Genomic DNA, 18911 nt, shown 5'->3' on the forward strand with positions numbered 1-18911 from the left:
TAAGTTTCGGGAACTCAATCACCAACCCAGAGAGGACATCGAGAAGCTCAGCCAGGGCTGCTGCTGCGTGACTAGGCGAAAGGTACACCAGCAGCAAGCCCAACTGCGCACCAGGGCCGCATCTCAGGAAGAGAGACTCACACCCGACTATCTGGGGAACGGTGGCCTCCCGCGGGCACAAGGTCTCCCTCATAACAACAGCCACTCCCCCACCCCTACCCTGAGCCCGAGGCCGGTGTAGCACCCGGAAACCTGGTGGGCAAAGATCAACCAGAGGAATACCGCCCTCTGGGCCCAACCAAGTCTCCGTGATGCAAGCCAGGTCCGCCTGCTCACCCTCGACCAAGTCGCGGACGAGAGGAGCTTTATTAGCAACAGACCTGGCATTCAAGTACACCAGCCGGAGCTCAGGGGGCTGCACATCCTCGCTCCCGGGACCTCGGGGCGGAGCCAGAGGGTCGGAGTGCCTCACCGCTTGCAAGCAGCGGAGAGGCCTTCCCTGAGATCGATACGGCCCTCTGTTCCTACACCTGCTGCCATTCCCTAACGTCGTGGGAATGGGTAATCCCACGACCAGCCCTGGAGCCCCGGAGGCAACCGACCCCCGCTCCTCCCCCCCGCGATCCACCCCGGAACTGGCCTGAACAGAGGTTGTTGGACTGCCCCCCTTGTCCAAACAACCAAAAGAGATACCCACCCCCCTCCCTAACCCCCAAAAAAATTTAGACAAAAAACTAACCAGGGGCCTCTTATTGGATTTACGTCGGAGGCCCCTACCCGTGCCCAGCCATCTCTCAGAGTCCCAGTAAGAGGGGCCTTTCATCGATATTATAAGTGGCTAGAAAGGCGGGTCGCACCCAGGAAGGGGGAGCACCCCTGAGGGCGAACAAGTCCGTGAAAGAATATCTAAAACAAGGCATAAGGAGCAAATCCAGATAAAAGGCAGTCCATAGTTAATAAGGAGGATCCAGACAGAGGATAAATGGGTGTCCCGACCATCCACCCAGCTACTGCCACTCAGCTGGGTGAACCCCCAGGGCAGGCCGACCACCGTCCTCTCACGACGGTCGCAAAGCCTATTCCCGGGGGGGGGTGGTCTGAAACACACACTCTGGGTATAGCATGCCCCATAGAGCTCTCACCTCTAGGGGCAGCAGATGTAAGTTCAAGCCACCCTCTCACGGTGGCTAATACCCAGAGTCCTCTGAGTCCTTTGGGGATGATAGGTAAAAGACAATAAGTGATAGTTCGTAAGGGCAGGAATGTAATGGTGTAGTAAGCCATAATAGTCTGCTCTGCTAACAGCCAAGCCTCCGCTGCTCCGCCATTCCAGGAGATTGTTCCTGGCCACAACTCCATGGGCCCTCAGATCTACAGTCATTGGGGCCTTCCAGAGTGTGGTCTAAAGAGTCTAACTCCTCCAGGTCTACTGATTTCCCCCAAGCCCCGTCAGAATCCAACGGCACCGACCGGATCACAATAGGTGCCGCAGAGAGCATAGGTCTTTCAGGCTCCTCCGGAACAACCAGGGTCCGCTGGGCTCCACTGGGCTCCACCGGGGTTAACCGGCTAACCCAGGAACCTTCGGGGCCACCAGAAACACTGGGGGTGCCAGGGCATCTGGGGTAAGCAGAGCAAGCAGAAGAGAAGACAGGTTGACAGCAATGCCACCGCCGAGCTACCGAGGCTGCCGCTGTTGCCGGAACGCCGCGGACGCCGTCGCCATCATTGTTGTTACCGGAACGCCGCCAGAGCCGGGAATGATCTAGAAAACGCCGCCGACGCCGCCGATGGAAAACGGGCCGAAAAGGCCCATGCGGCAGCGGGGCAAGCGGCTACTCCCAGTGGTTGGAGGTCGTGCCTGTAAAGACCATGACATCCGCCAAAACTATACAGGTCTTGCGGGGACTCTTTGCCACCCACGGGTTACCTGACGTACTAGTCTCTGACAATGGCCCGCAATTCACATCTGCTGAATTTCAGGATTTCCTCAAGGCCAACTGGATTAGGCACGCGACGTCGGCCCCCTTCCACCCCTCCTCCAACGGATTGGCCGAGAGGAACGTCAGGACTACCAAGGAAGCATTGAAAAGGATCATCCAAGGTGATTGGCACCAGAGACTGGCCCAGTTCTTGTTGGCTCAACACACAACACCTTGCACTGCAACGGGGAAAAGTCCAGCTGAAATGAGGTGGGGCAGAAGGCTGACAACCAAACTAGACAGGCTACACCCAGACCGGCTACCCGTTGAAACAGAACAAGACAGTGCAACCAGGTCCTTGAACATTGGGGATTTAGTGTGGGCCAGGAACTATGGACTGGGGGAAAAGTGGACACAAGGGGTAGTCATAGACAAAACGGGTCCACTGTCATACATCATAGAGGGGGAAGGGGAACAGCAGATCAGGAGGCACATCGACCAGTTGAGGAAAAGGTCTCCGGAGTTCACGCAGGAGGCGACCAGCGGGGACCCCATAACACAGGACAACAACAATAGTCTCGACTGGCGGGTAGTTATACCATCGGGCAGGGGAACAGAAACACACCCTAGGCGAGCAGAACCACCACATCAGGGGAACACAGCCGCACAGTCAGCAGCCCTAATAATAACACAACAACCCGTAGACCCGACATCTGTAGCGACACCCCAACAGGTTGCAAGGCCCAACAGGGAAACCAACAACAGAGCTGACATTCCAACGGGGAGATATCCTGCTAGGGCTCACAAGCCACCCAATTACTTAAAAGATTACGTAAGATAATAGTAGCTCTTAGCTGGGGGGGAAGGGGTGTTGTATAGGTAAATTGCAGGGGAGTGGTTTCCCACCGGCGGGAAATCCACGAGCCTGGGTTGGGTGTTGGTTTCTGTGGCGGGAGATCCCTGGCCGGGGGTTGGCTAGCGTCCAGCGGCTGCCGGACATATATTGAGCCACCTGGACGGGAATCCCCAGTCGACTCCATGTGTATCAATAAAGACAACTGTTGTAATACCTCGCTCTGTGTGTGTCGTCGATCCGAACACAACACGGACAGTCTTATGCAGCTTGCTTTCCTCCATGCAGACGTAGCAAGGGCAGGAGAGAAGCACCGGTGGGAAGAGAGAGAGAGAGAAGGGTAGCGCAAGTGCCTCTCTCTCTCACACACACACACACACACACACACACACACAAAACCCACAAACACACTGAGTGGGGGAAGATGACTGGCAGACCAAGGGCAGAAAGATAGAGGGAAGGAGAAAGGAAGGGAGGAAGAGAGAGAGAGAGAGAGAGAGAGAAGGGAAGCACAAGTGCCTCTCTCTCTGCCTCTCTCTCTCTCACTCACTCACACACACAACACACAAACACACTGAGTGGGGGGAGGACTGGCAGACCAAGGGCAGAAAGAAAGGGAGGGAGAGAGAGAAGGGAAGCACAAGTGCCTCTCTCTGTCTCTCTCTTTCTCACTCACACACACAACACACAAACACACTGAGTGGGGGAAGAGGACTGGCAGACCAAGGGCAGAAAGAAAGGGAGAGAGAGAGAGAGAGAGAGAGAGAGAGAGAGAGAGAGAGAGAGAGAGAGAGAGAGAGAGAGAGAAGGGAAGCACAAGTGCCTCTGTCTCTCTCTCTCACACACACACACACACACACACACACACACAAAATGCACAAACACACTGAGTGGGGAAAGAGGACTGGCAGACCAAGGGCAGAAAGAGAAAGGAAGAGAGGGAGAGAGAGGGGGGAGGGAGAGGGAGGGAGGGAGGGAGGGAGAGAGAAAATATGAATATATGTGGTTGTCCTTACTGGACTTTTAGTAAAGAACGTTTAATGAAATATTTTGATGTTTTTTAATTAAGAGATGAGGTATGGGGATAATTATGCTGTATTTAAAGATGGTAGATAAACTACTAAAATTGTTTTTACCTGTTGGGATGCAGTGTTATCTTCATTTTAGATGTCAAAAGGGTTTTGCGGTTCCCAGTGTTTTCTTTTCGGTGGGAAATGGGTCCAAGTGGCTCTTTGAGTGTTTTGGGTTGCCTACCCCTGCTCTAGCCAATGGTAAAATAAGTCCCAGGTTTGATAATAGTCCATTTTTTCTTTTTCTTTCAGTCTCATAGTCAATCTGTCCATCTCTGCACATTCTAGTATTTGTTTTAATTATTTCTTCATTTGATGGTAGTCCTTCATTTTTCCAGTGTTGCCGCTGTTGAGACATGCAAAGTCAAGTATAAGCTTTGTTTGTTAGTCTTTTCTGGCATTATACCTAATAAAAAAAGTTCATGTTCTCTTAACATCGTTTCTAGCCAAGTATGTATCTTTTTCCAATAATTCTTTACTTTATCACATGTCCACCAAACATGATAATACGTGCCTGACTTGTGTTTACATTTCCAACCTCTATCTGACATATTTTTAAACATTTTTGCTAATCTCACTGGTGGCAAGTGCCATCTATAAAACATTTTATATAAGTTTTCTTTATAGGAAGTTGACATTGTCAATTTATACTTTCTCTCCCATAAATTTTTCCATTTTTCTAATTCTATATTACAACCAAAAAATTTTGACCATCTTATCATTGTTTCTTTGACTTGTTCACTTTCCATTTCTAAAGTTAATAAAAACTTGTACATTTTCTTAATTAATTTTTCATCCAAAGTCAACAATGTCTTATCAAACAGTTTGTTCCTTATAAAATCCATATATTTTAACATCTTTATCATATTTAGTTTGCATTTGTAAATGTGTCCACCATGTTAAGTTGATACCCTGATTTTCCATTTCTTGTTTAGATTTTAAATTTCCTTCAGAGTTTAGAATATCTCTATATGTCCAGATTTTTTAAAAGTCCACTAAATTTGGGTGTACAAATGCTTCCATTGTTGACAACCACCCTGGAATTTTTAAATATATTTTACTTTTTATTTTTCCCCATGTTGTTAACAATGCATTTTTTATATAATGATTTTGGAAATATTTATGAACTTTATTTTTCCCATACCATAAAAAAACGTGCCACCCCAGTTGTAAATCATGCCCAGTTTGTAAATCATGCCCCTTTTAACAACCTTTTGTTTTTCAGAATTATCCATTCTTTTACCCATGTTAATACAGATGCTTGATAATATAGAACCCACTCCAGTAGGCCAAATCCTTCATTTTCCTTGGCATCTTGTAACAGTTTCAGCTTAATTCTAGCTTTCTTTCCTTGCCAGATAAATTTCAAAATTAGTGAGTTCAAATCTTCAAAAAAAATTTCTCCAGTTTTATAGGTATTGTTTGAAGTACAAATAAGATTTTCAGTAGTAAACTCATTTTCACTGTGGCAATTCTTCCTAATATTGACAATTGCAAATTTTTCCATTTTTCCAAATCTAGTTTTATTTGAGTCAATAATTTTGTGTAATTATCTTTTTTTATCATTGAACATCTTGCTGTTAACTGTATTCCCAGATATTTAACCTTTTTAACTGCAATTCTGTCTTTTCCGATATTTGTTTTTTTTTTTTTTTTGTTTGTCTGTAAGGTTTTTAAAGGGATGCGGTGGCTCAGTGGGTTAGGACGCTGAGCTTGTCGATCAGAAGGTTGGCAGTTTGGCGGGTCGAATCCTGAGTGCTGCGTAACAGAGTGACCGCCTGTTACTCGTCCCAGCTTCTGCCAACCTAGCAGTTCAAAAGCATATAAAAATGCAAGTAGAAAAATAAGGACCACTACGGTGGGAAGGTAACAGCGTTCCATGCGCCTTTGGCGTCTAGGCATGCCGGCCACATGACCACAGAGACGTCCTCAGACAAGCGCTGGCTCTTCGGCTTTGAAACGGAGATGAGCACCAGCCCCTAGAGTTGGAAACGACTAGCACGCATGCGCGGGGGAACCTTTACCTTTACCTTTAAGGTTTTTAACTATTACTTTAGTTTTTTCTCTGTTTATTTTCAGTCCTGCCATTTCTCCATACTGTTCTATCTTTCCCAATAGTTTAGGAATCATCTCCAAAGGTTCTTCTAAAATAAATACCAAATCATCCACAAATGCTTGTAATTTATATGTTTCACCTTTTATTTCTAATCCTTTAATTTCTATATCTTGTCTAATGTTTCTATTTAAAATAAAAATAAAATAAATAACAGTAGAGTTAGTGGACATCCTTGCCTTGTGCCTTTCCTTATCTCAAAGTTGTTTGTATAGTCTCCATTCACAATCACTTTTGCTGTTTATTATATATCATTTTTAACATGTTTATAAAATTCTGTCCAAAGTCCATTATTTGCAATTGTTGAATCATAAATTGCCAGGAAACATTATCAAATGTCTTTTGGGTGTGTAGAAATACTAGTGCCATTTGTTTTCCTGGATGTAATTCATAGTATTGTAATACATCCATTAAAAGGTAAAGGTAAAAGTTCCCCCGCACATGCGTGCTAGTCATTTCCAACTCTAGGGGCCGGTGCTCATCTTCATTTCAAAGCTGAAGAGCCAGCACCTGTCCGAGGACATCTCCGTGGTCATGTGGCCAGCATGAGTAGACGCCAAAGGCACACGGAACGCTGTTACCTTCCCACCGTAGTGGTCCTTATTTTTCTACTTGCATTTTTATATGCTTTTGAACTGCTAGGTTGGCAGAAGCTGGGACGAGTAACAGGTGCTCACTCTGTTACGCAGCACTCGGGATTCGACCTGCCAAACTGCCGACCTTCTGATCGACAAGTTCAGTGTCCTAACCCACTGAGCCACCGCGTCCCATTATCCATTATCACCCTTAAATTGTTTTTAATTTGTCTCTGGTAAAAAAACAACATTCTGATCTGAATGTATAAATTCAGTTAAGTATCTTTTCAGTCTCTCTCTGCCATTACTGAAGTGAAGATTTTATAATCCACATTCAGTAACGATATCGGTCTGTAATTCTTTATCTGTATCAAATCTGAATCTTCTTTTGTTATTAAAGTAATATTTGCTTCTATCCATGTGTTTGGAAGCTTAGCCTCCAGCAAGAGTTCATTACAAACATCTTTCAATGGTTCACTTAGTGTATCTTATGGGGTTTTATATAAGTCCGCTGGTAGTCCATCTGGCCCTGGTGTTTTTTCATTTTTTTGTTTTCTTATGGCCTCTGTTATTTCCATCATTATTATTTGTTCCTCTAACATAGTCTTATAAGTTTCTGGAATTTTTGGAAGGTTATTTCCTTCCAAATATTGAATCATTTTCTCTCTTGGAATTTCTTCTATATCAAAAGTTTCTTGTAGTATTCTTTGATTATCTTATTTATTTCTTCATTTTTAAATTGTAGACCACCTTTTTCATCTACTAACTTGTTTATCATTTTCTTCTCTTTCTGTTTTTTTAGTTTATAAGCTAACCATCTTCCTGGTTTATTTGCATTTTCAAAAAAGTTTTGTGTTACTCTTTTTATTTGCTGTGCCAGTTTTTCTGAGTTCAACAAATTTAATTTATGTTTTATTATTTCCATTTCTCTTTTCAAGGTCTTCTTTTGCAGATTCATTTGCAGTTCTGATTCTAATTTTCCAAATTTCTCTTTTAATAGTACATACTGCTGTCTTATCTGTTTATTTTTCTTTGCCATGTAAGTTATAGCTATACCTCTAAAATAAGCTTTAGCTGTGTCCCATACATTTTTTATTTTCTTTAAAGAAAAATTCCATTTCTTTTGTTGCTAATTCTATAACTTCTCTTTCTTTTAATATATTTAAAAAGTTTTACAATACATTTTGACTTTAATCCCCCCTCCCCCACCCCTCTCCCTCTCCCCCACTCCCTCCTCCCCCCCCCTGACTTCCCAGAGCTAAATACAGGGCATAAAATCAAAAAACAAACATAAACACCCCTATGTTATCAACAATAAACTATAAATTCTATCTCTCTCTAGCTCATATAAAATGAGTACAAACAATATTAATATTACAAATAAAGTAGAAAAGAAAAAGAGGAAAACAGAAAAAGATCTTTACTCAAAATAAATTTTCTTAATCCCAGTCCTTATTCATATTAATTTCAAAAAAAAAAAAGAAAAGAAAAAAAACTTTCACCTGCTATTTGCATTCTCCCACCTTTCTCTAATTTCCAAACAAATTCTCAGTTACGCACCAAAAGCGCTTATCTCTGTTAATCTTAATAATCTCCAACCAAACTAAACTATAATCAAAAATAGTTCTTGAATGTATCACGCCAAATGTCTCACAGTTCCAAATCATCCGTAAGTTCAAATAAAAGTTCAGATAAGAAGAGTATATATATAAAAAAAATTTAGGCAATCTCTAAGACAACTTGTTGTTAATTAGGAGCTTACATACCCACTCTTAGTTCAACACATACTTTAAGTCCATAACCCTAATATACTTTTCTAGCAAGCAAATAACATCAATCTTAAATTGTGTAAAATATTAAAAAAAAGAAAAAAAAACTTTCTTTCTCCTCTATAATAATTTTACTCCATTGACATTCTAATCTAAAAATTTAATCAGCAATCTTAACGCCCCAAAACTTTTGGAGCACCTCTGTCATGACCCCCAAAACTTCTTTAGACCGCTCTCCTCCTACATCTTCACTGTAAGCACACTTTGAAGATTCCATAACTTTCTGCTGGTCTTGCTCTTGCTCTCGTCTCGCTCTTCTTAGGGCGGCACGCGTCATCTTCTGGCCTCCTGCAGCAACCGATGAAACTGTAGCTTGATCCCCTCCAACACCATTGTCCTCTGTCTGTCTATCTGCAACATCTTGAAACTTTCCCACACCGTATCCTTTTGCAGCTTCCAAAAATGATAGGGGGGTTGCTTTTAACACATTACTATAAAAATCACGTGCCTGAGCCACAGTAACCAAACGATGTCTTTTACCTTCGTGCGTCGCCACCAACCCAACTGGAATCTCCCATCTGAACTTAATATCACGTTTCTTAAGTTCCTGTACTAGAAATGCAAAATCTTTCCTTCTCCTTAGGATCTTCGGAGGGATCTCTTTTAAAACCAAAACTTCTTGCTCAGCCACTACCAAATTAGTATCATAAGCAGCTTGAATGACTTCATCTCTAATTACTCTCTTTGTAAAATAGACCACCACATCTCTGGGTAACTTCCTCTGTCTTGCAATCCATGAATTTACACGAAAAACTTTGTCCATATTTCCCTCAATTTCAGATGCTGACTGGCCCAGTACCCCTTCCAGAGCCTCAGAAATCAGCTGCTTTAAATCTTCTTTACCATTCTCCTTTAAACCCCTAATTCTAATAGCATACTGCATCTGATTATACTGAACAAGGCTCAATTCTTCGTCCATTTTATCCCTTATATTTTCATTTTCTAATACCTTTGCTTCTAATATAGAGTTCTTTTGACTGAGATCCTCCACTTTTATATCCAGCTGTAGCACACATTCAGCTACGGATTCAACCTTAGACAAGATGTCCACCCTCATTGCTCTCAGCTTCTCTTCCATCTTCTTCTCCAATTTCTCCATTTTCTCCTCCAATTTCTCCTCCAGCTTTTTCAACTTTTCATCCATCATATCAGACATCAGTTGTGCATGCTTTCCAAGAGCGTCTTGCAGGAGGAAGCAAAGCTTGCAGTGAGGTCTCTTGCACCAGGGAAGACCCCGCATTCCGAAGAGCTTTAGAAGTTTTAGCCGCCATCTTCCCCCACTTTCACTTATTACGCACTTTCACTTTAAAGCTATAAAATCCATTGAGCTAGAGAGTAAAAATAAAGAGTCCACTTCACCTTGACCTCCTGTACCGCTCTGCCTGCATCTTGATAATCAAAAGTATTTCCTTTTGGCAGGGGTGGTTGCTAACGCCTGGCTCTGCTCCAAGAATCCCAGAGCAGAGGCGCTGCGCAGCTCGGAGCAACCCAGGCTTCGGGGGGGCTCATCCTTCAGCCGCCCAAGCTCTCAGCTCAGGCAGCCCCGGAGAGCTCAACCCCTACCTGGGGCCTCACTCCCTCCTCTTCTCCCGAGGAGGGGGCTTCAAATCCATCTAAACAGCTGATCGGCGCTGTTTACGATGGAAAAACACAGCTGCGGAGCGGGCAGCCCGAAAACGGCTGTCTTTCGACGTCGCGTCGCCACCGGAAGTCTCTTTCTTTTAATATAGATTGGTTCAAAGTCCATCTTAATTTTTTTGTATTCCTCTCCACTTCAGTTTTAAAGGGTTATAGTCTGTCCATGTACCTAGTTCTATCTCAATTTCCTATATATTCATCCTCAATTCAGGTGTCATCCAAATCATATCGATTCTAGACCAGGATTTTTGACTATTTGAGTAAAATTTATATTGTAATTTTCCTGGATTAATTTCCCTCCAAACAACTTGTCCTCCAATCTACCAATTGTCCCCCCTTGCATACCGATAAGATAGTGCTGGGGGAGGAAGCAGGTTTTGACAGATAGGCACAGCAATGAATCAACTTTCACAAAATCTGAAATATAAATACTTTCCTACCAATCTTGGTGTGACCTTGTGAGGCATTTGTTTCTACAGGAATGTAACAAGCAGTTGCTCAACCAAGGCATTTTCATTTAAATCCAGCATACAAATCAGGGGACACATCTGATTCTAAATTCTACCTGTTGAGAGCAGCATTGACTCAAGGTTCATCTCAATAGAAGTATTTCAAATCCCAAGTAATCAAACTGTCTTGGACACTGGATTATAGATTATAGAAGAGAATATTTGTAGCTCGGAGTTGAACTGTAGAGTCCTTGGTGCTCTGAGCTTGGTTGTTGTTGGGGTTTTTTGCAGTCATTTCATTATCCAGCTAGTATCATTTTCAATGCACCAAGGACTCCACATTAGACTATTCTGCTGTGTTGAGGATCCTTGGGGCACCTACTCTTTTCCCCTGCAGTAAACTGTAGAAAATTCTAAGCCTGACATTAAATACTCTTTTTAAAGAAGAAGAAAAACAGAAGAACAAGGATGAGAATAAGAAAAGGCTGAATCTAATAGGCAATAGTGTCTCTTGCCCTAAGGAAGTCTGTCAACTAAAGCAGTGACATTTCCTTTTGTTGAAACCAAGTGTTTCCACGCTCCTTAGGCAGTAGTCTAAGACTAAAAGAACTGTGCCTTACATAATATTATTCTCCTGTGTTTAGTGAGAATTGCTTTCACCTTCTGGTTGGATAATAGTACTGAATTATTACTAGAAATTAAGTGATAATTTATATTCTGTGAAGCTAATATCTATTTCACAGACACAGTTTTGGTAATCTTGTGTTGTACAGAACTTTTCCATGAGAGAGGGATGCTATTTCAATCTAGATTTCCCACCCCACCCCCACCCTTTATCTGGGGAAACTATGTTCATACACTATTATGCACAAGGGGACTTAACACTTATCATATAGATCTGACACATTTGCAAATCTGCTGTTCATATGTCTTCAGTAGCCAATGGAAATACATTTTTGCAAAGCTCTATCTTATTATACTGAACGTGTGACAGATAAGACTATGGGACAGTTGATACTAAAGGGATGGTCAGTAGATGCAATCCCATTCACCCCTCATCCAATATATGTATAGAAGAATCTATGTATTTCCTAGCATTTTAAAGAAAAGAAAATATCCCTTGTGAATCTGGTTAGAGCCTCAGAATTTGAAAGCTTACTCTATCATGTATCTACCCAAATGTGATTTTCATTTCATCAGAAGCCCTTCTTTCAAGGGCAAAATCATTTCCTGCCACAGTGATGGCTGCCTTATTCCCAAAGCACATAAATCCTGCTCCAACTCATCCTCCTGATGCTTTTACTCGCAACAATCTGTTTTCTCCCTGTCAGCTTTTATGACAGCTCTTTGGGGCAACAATGGCTTCTGTGAAGTAGTGAGTACAATGTGTTTCAAAGCTGTAGCATTATCAGGTTTTTTTCTCCCTCTTTTTTTATTTTATATATTCAATTTTATTTTCCCATTTCTTCCACAAACAAGTCAACAAATATATCGCCATACATAAATACATACATGTAAGTTTGGGTGCTGCTCGTCCATTTCCCCTTTCACTGTATCCACCCTCCTTCTCTCTCTTCCCTCTTCTCTACTTTCTTTCTCCCTTTCTCCTTTCTTTCCTACTTCCCTCTTCTTCCTCTCCTCTCTTCTTTCCCTCACCAGTCCCCTCCCGTTTCTCCCCACTTCTCCTCTTTCCCTCCAACCTTCCTACTTCCTTCCCCCTCCTCTACTCTCTTCCCTCTCTCCTCTCCTTTCTTCCTTCCCATTCCTCTTCCGATACAATTCAGGGGTGATGTCCAAGCAGCTCCTCTCCTTAGATTTTTAATGTCTATATTAGGTATGATAATATCCTTATCTCCTCATTTTTCTTCCATCTAAATTAGTGTTAGCTGTCTTTTAAGCATATTCTCTCTTTCACCCACTGATAAAAGTTTCCCCAAATTTCATAATACTCTGACTCTGTCTTATCTTTAATTATCATTGTTAATCTATTCATTTCCGCACATTCCATTATTTTCCTGATCACCTTCTGGAGGAGCTTTCAGTGCCTTCCAGTTTTGTGCAAACACAATCCTAGCTGCAGTGGTTATATGAATAATCAAATATGTGTTCTCTTTGCTATATTTCTCTGGTAAAATACCGAACAGGAATATTTCTGGTCTTAATTCTATACATCGTTGTATCATCTTTTCTATCCATGATTTGATTATGTTCCAATAGGTTTTAGCTTCTGCACACGTCCACCACATATGATAGAAAGAGCCTGGTATTTGATGGCATTTCCAACATTTCATAGATCTGTCCTTAAACATTTTAGCTAGTCTTTCTGGAGACATATGCCATCTGTACAACATCTTGTACATATTTTCTTTATACGCTGTCACCATTGTCAGTTTATAGTTTCTTTCCCACAATTGCTGCCATCTATCTAATTCAATTGTATATCCAAAATTTCTTGACCATTTTATCATTGACTCCTTAACTTGCTTCTCCTCTAATTCCCTATATAATAAGTAGCTATGCATTTTTTAAATCCATTTTTCTTCAGTTCCCGTAAGTATTTCATCTAACTCTGTTCTCCCCAAATTAAAGCCATCTATTTTAGCATCTTTTTCATATCTAGTTTGTAATTGCGTTTTCATGTACCAATCCATCTTTATTAATTAATTTAAAAATGTTACAGGATGCAAGACTCAAAGGTGGGAGTTATATTACCAGGCCGCAGTAATGTCATGGATGAGAGAATGGATTTTACTGAGGAATACTATTGACATTAGAGAGACATGATTTACAGTTGGGATGGCATGCGTTCATATGGTATGGGAAAAATAGAATACACAGCTATTTCCAGAGACATCATATCAGGAATTCTTTATTGATGGTTTGGGAGAAAATAAAGAGGAAGCCTTACTTGAGGATTCCAGATTGGCTCTCAACGATGGAAGCGTTAATACACCCCAATATGTTTAACATGGGAAACATTATAAGATATAAAGACCTACTAACAGACACAGAGAAGCTGAAAACCAAACAACAATGAGATAAACAAGGAATAAAGAAGCATTATCAGTTTTAGCTGCTGTGGGAAGGTGCAGTAATATAAGCTTGGAAAAATAAGGCCACTGAGGTTTCTGTGGGCATTGTGAAATAGGAATTATTTTTAAAATGTCTAAATTTGAACATCTCATGAGATTGGTTACTGAAACTGACTACAGAATAAGCAAGGGCAGGAGGAACGTGGGACGGAGAGGGTATCCCTGACTCTTCTTTCTCCCAGAGATCAGTGGACAAGACACAACTGATTAAAAACAACAAGACCTACAGCCAATGTGATAACGGTAATTCCAATCAGTGCACAGACAGATAATTGGACTGAAAACCATAAGCAATCAAGTGACCCTGCAATCCTAACGCTACTAGCCACCAAACAAACACATGGCCTTTCTACTATTCCTAATATAGATGGCATATATACCTTGTCTTCACTTATGGATATTGGACTAAACTGTTCGCCACGTGCCTATTGAAAATCAGTTGTGATTTGGTAAATGATGCCACAGTCACAGCCTGGGTTAATTATTAAGCAAAATTTACACATGCTTAGGGAATCAAAGGAAGAGGGGCATCAGAGAGATTTTTTTTTCTACCTGTCATGCCTTTAACACTTTTACCATAACACTCAACTTTAATTTCAACACTTATTAAAAACTTGTCAATTAGGCAATGGAAAGACAGAGGGGAACCATCATTGGGCCTCATTGTTGGTCCATTATTTAGGGCATCAGTTGGCCTTAATCTGGTACCTCAGGTAAAAGAGGTTCCAGTGTAGATCTGTCACTTATAAACACAATGGTCTTTGCCCAGTGGAAGGCTGTCTCAACAGCAACATCAGGGCTCTTTCAACCTCTGTCTGCCAGTTAGCTTTCAAAAGAATCACTACTGTGGTTAATTGTAAATCCAAGTTATTTGGGATTTTTTTTGCATATTATTGTATTTATTGTTGCATTGTCTTTGGCAGTTGGTCCTGTACATCAGTTAGAGACAATTGAATGGAACGTCTTGTATGTTTGTAAATCATAGATTTTTTAAAGAAACTAATGAGACTTGCTATCTGGCCTCCGTTAGATTGACAAACCTTTGTCAAAGGAGGATCAGCACAAAATTATGCACTTAGCACATGCAAATCTTGATCAGCTAGGTAGTAATTAAAATGATTGTGGCAATCCAAAAGTTAAATATATGTTTGAATGAAGATTAATCAAAAACCGTACAGCTTAAACATGCTCGGAGATACCTTCTCTAATTAGTTAGAAATTTATATGACTGCCTAGTCACCATAATGAATCTGGGTATTGAGTGGCTATATAAATTGAATAAATAAACTGCATAAACATGAGCATATTGCAACATTTCAGGAGAATAAAGTGTTGAAGATTTGAGTCATCTGGTCGTATATAATCAACCATCAATTACTGCACTTACAGAATTCTGCCCACTGGGGGGATTCAAATATGTGAACAACCAGTTCTCTGTGTGGATGCTGCTTCCGGGAGTCCATCCTGGGCCTGGGCAACAAAAAATTAGCTACCGGTTTTGCCGAAGTGGTGCAAACCAACTGATTCCCACCACTGATTCTGCCCCAATATACATGTCTGTTCCAGCTCCTTTTCTGTTTGTAGAAAAGCTTAGAATACTGCAGAATGATGAGAGAGAGAGGAGAGGGCAGGGCCTTTGGAAACTGTACAGGTTTTTTTCTCAGATGAAGCAGACTTCAGTAACGATATGCAAGATTTCTATGACCACGACACACCCCACCAAAAATAGCTGTGTCTTTTTTTAGGCATATTGGTTATTAATATTAAATTAAAATCCAGATTGTCCCACCAGTAGCAACCAAGTGTGTATCATATCCAATCCTGCTGATGACCTCTCAACAAAACGAAGAAAAACAAATTGACTACTGTATCTAAAAGGTTGTCACTGAGAGCTGACAGATCCAGGTGATGGCTGTCACATCTTCTCAGCTCTTGCCAACTGTAATTTATTGTATTTGTCAGGTGTTATGGTAATTAGTCACACAGTGGGAGATTATACAGAAAGATCGTCTGCAGAGACAAAGGGAATGCAACATGGACTGCGGCATTTCTCTGGAACAGTCTTTGAGGCTGGCCTTCCCAACAACACAAGCCTCACTGGCATTTTCCAGCGCCTTAGAAATACTGTGTCTCCCCCAAAATAAACCCCACCCGGAAAACAAGACCTACCCTGAATTGTGGGGGTGGGCCTAATATAAGCCCTACTCCAAAAATAAGCCCCAATTAGGACCCCACCCACTCTGTCCCACCTGGCCGCTGCAATGGTGCAGGAGGCTGCATGGCACATAATGCTGCTGTCACGAAGCGAGGCAGGTGGGGGAGGGGATGGAGCTGCCCCACGTGCCCCGCACATGCTTCCTTTAGGGGCCCCCCAGCCATGCCATTCCTTGCTCCCTTTCACATGCTTCCCAAGCCGGACTGCCATGTTACTATACGGAGGATGGGTGGGGTAGACATGGCCCCCCTCTGCCATTTCGGAGCCAAGGGGAGTGACGGTGAAAGGCTCTGCTGCCGCTGTGTGCTGCTGGAGGGGCTTTCATCACGCTCCACCCCAGAGATCACCTGCCTGGCGGCAGCTGCTACCTCATTCTCCTCCACCAACTTTTCGGGGGCTTGTGCCATGACCGCCACCTCCCTCTGCCAACCCTCCATCGCCGCCACTGAAGAGAACAGAGAACAGGGAGGGGAATGGCTCTGCATAGCGATGCAGAGCAGAGAAGAGCACTTGCTTGCTGCCCTGCATTGCCCCGTGTCTCCCTTATCCGTTCTCAAAATGGCAAAGCCATTTCCTGCTGCTTCTCCTCCCGGCGCTGCTATAGAGCTTGGCACACCATTGCCCAGCTCCTCCCTCTTCCTGAAAGCAAAAAAATTCTTCACTAACCTGCTTTCCAGCTCTGATGCGTTTCTCTCCTGCTGCAGGGAAATGGAGTTCGTGAGACTAAAAAATGTTCAATCAGACCTTCCAATTTCACATGGAAAGTGGGGATAGGGAAAGCGGGAGAGGTAAAGGATGAGGACTGTTCATGGCTGGAATTAAAAATGGGTGCAATGGGAATAGGAAGTCAAATGAGAATTAGAAAGGCATCTAAATCTTTTTCGTACATGTACATTTATGTCCAAAAGGCAAGCACTGCTATCCATATTATGGGCAAGGCTGGGTTATGTAGACCTTGTAGATCTGATCTCACATAAATTGGTGGCCAGCTCCTTTTGCATCCTTATTTGCTACTTCTTTTCCATTGTACATATGTAAACGGAAAGGGCAGCTAAAACTCAAAAGCCTAATTTGCATCAAGTGTGAGCATCTAAAGAGGAAACAGCTGTATAACTATAATTAGGAAACAGGAGGCCCAGATCTTTATGCTTAATTTATTCATCTATATAACAAGTCCCTTGTGGAGGGGTACTAATGTTCTCTGCAAAGTACAGGAGACAGAATAAGGGACTCAAGCAAATCTCCTGAGAGCAATAATAAAAACAATATGAATCTATTTTGACATATCTGTTGCTGAATACTTTGAGGAGCTAAAGCATATTGGAAAGTCTTGTACGACAGGGCCCCCCAACCCCCAGTCCATGGACCGGTATCGGTCTGCAGCATGCCAGAAAGCAGTCCATGCAAACCAGTGAAGCCCCATCTGTGGGATGCAAGCAGCATGCAAACCTATACCCCTCCCCCGGTCCATGGAAAAACCTCTCTCCATGGAAGCAGTCCCTGGTGCCCAAAATGTTGGGGACCTCTGTTGTAGGAGACATAACCTACTAAATAAAGCTATTGTCTTGTGTCACAGGTTGACAAGAATTACTCCTGGGATGTTAACAAGGTCATGCTGTTATTTCTTAGCACTTACATTTCTTTTAAGAATTAATCTATTTAATTATCTGCCTTTGCATTTGCACAGTTTAGACTTTTCTATGCTGTGCTGCCCATCAAGATGCTGAAGAGGGAGGAGCAAAGAGGTAGTGGCCTGTTGTGAATGGTTTGTAACTTGGTTTAAAATCATTCAGACCCACCCAAGTGGGGCATGTTATTATATAAAGATTCAACCATGCCAACTGTATGTCCTTTTATTTTGAATCTTTTTAGCTTGTGGATCTGGTGGGTGCAGACGGGATGTCTGGAAATAGTAGTACATTGGCCAGAGGGACTAAATCCGTGTTTATGGTAGATTAACCTTCCTTGCAGGAAAGATTTCTAATTTAAGCAGAACACTGATTAAGATCATTAGTAAACTAAATTTTCCTTGACTAAAAAAATTGGGAAAATACTGGCCACTCTTAAATTTTCATTTATGACTAAGATGACCAGAGAATTAACAGCTTCACAACTGCAGGCACATCTAGAGCATACTGATCGTTTGAACATATTTCAAGCAGACTTTCAGCTAGAATAGGAGACTGATATTGTGCTGATTGTCTTTGTGAAGGACCTATGCCAGCAATGGGAGGGGGAAAACGCAGCACCTCTCAGTAGCCATCAGTACCATCAACTACAGCAGGGATGTCAAACTGCCGGCCTGTGGGCCGGATGCATCATGCCGAAACAGTTGGCTTATAGGGGGAAATGCTACTTTAAAACAGTAAAGGATGACTTAAGCCTACATCACACATGGGCTGGAAAGAAGAAAAAATGCAGTGTCAGAGGTACATGGCAGAATAAATAGGTTGCTGGTCTGTTTGGACCTTGGTTAGATGCAAGGGTGGGAAGGCTCCATGTGTTATACCCACAACTAATAATGTCCAAAAATTATGATATCTTGATTTAAATTCTACTCTGCTATTTGCCATGTAGGTGAAGGTTCGTTCTCTGAGCTTGTGGGTTGGTTTCTGAACATTTCGTTACCAGGTTCAGTAACATCTTCCGCAGAGTTTAGAGGATGTCAGTGGTCAGTGTTCTTCTGTTCAGAAATGTTCAAAAAGCAACCCGCAAGCTCAGAGAACAAACCTTCACCCGCATCCTACACCCAAACTACAGATATTCACCCCTATTTGCCATGCTCCCAGATTGTCCCCCCCCCATATCAAAATCCAACAGCACACAAGTAACCCTTCTATTTATTTAAAAGGATCTGTCTCCTCTGCTCTTCTTACCTCACACTGCCAGGTTTGTTTGGATGTATTTTCTCATATCCAAAGCAAGCGTAGGCAGGATCTGCAAGGAGACAAAGGAATAATCCCGTTTCCCTCCACTTTTAGACAGCCTAGTAGTTAGTAAAAGGCTAAATAGGTATAAGTCAAAGCTGTAAAAGCAAAGTTATACACACAGATAACATCAGTGCTCTTTCCCCCCACATGGAAAAAACACAAATTTTCATTTTTGATTCCTAGAATTTAAAAGCATTTTGTTTCCAAACATATATGCAGTATTTT

This window comes from Vipera berus, assembly GCF_964194415.1.
Source record: "Vipera berus genome assembly, chromosome: 1".
Taxonomy (NCBI): Eukaryota; Metazoa; Chordata; class Lepidosauria; order Squamata; family Viperidae; genus Vipera; species Vipera berus.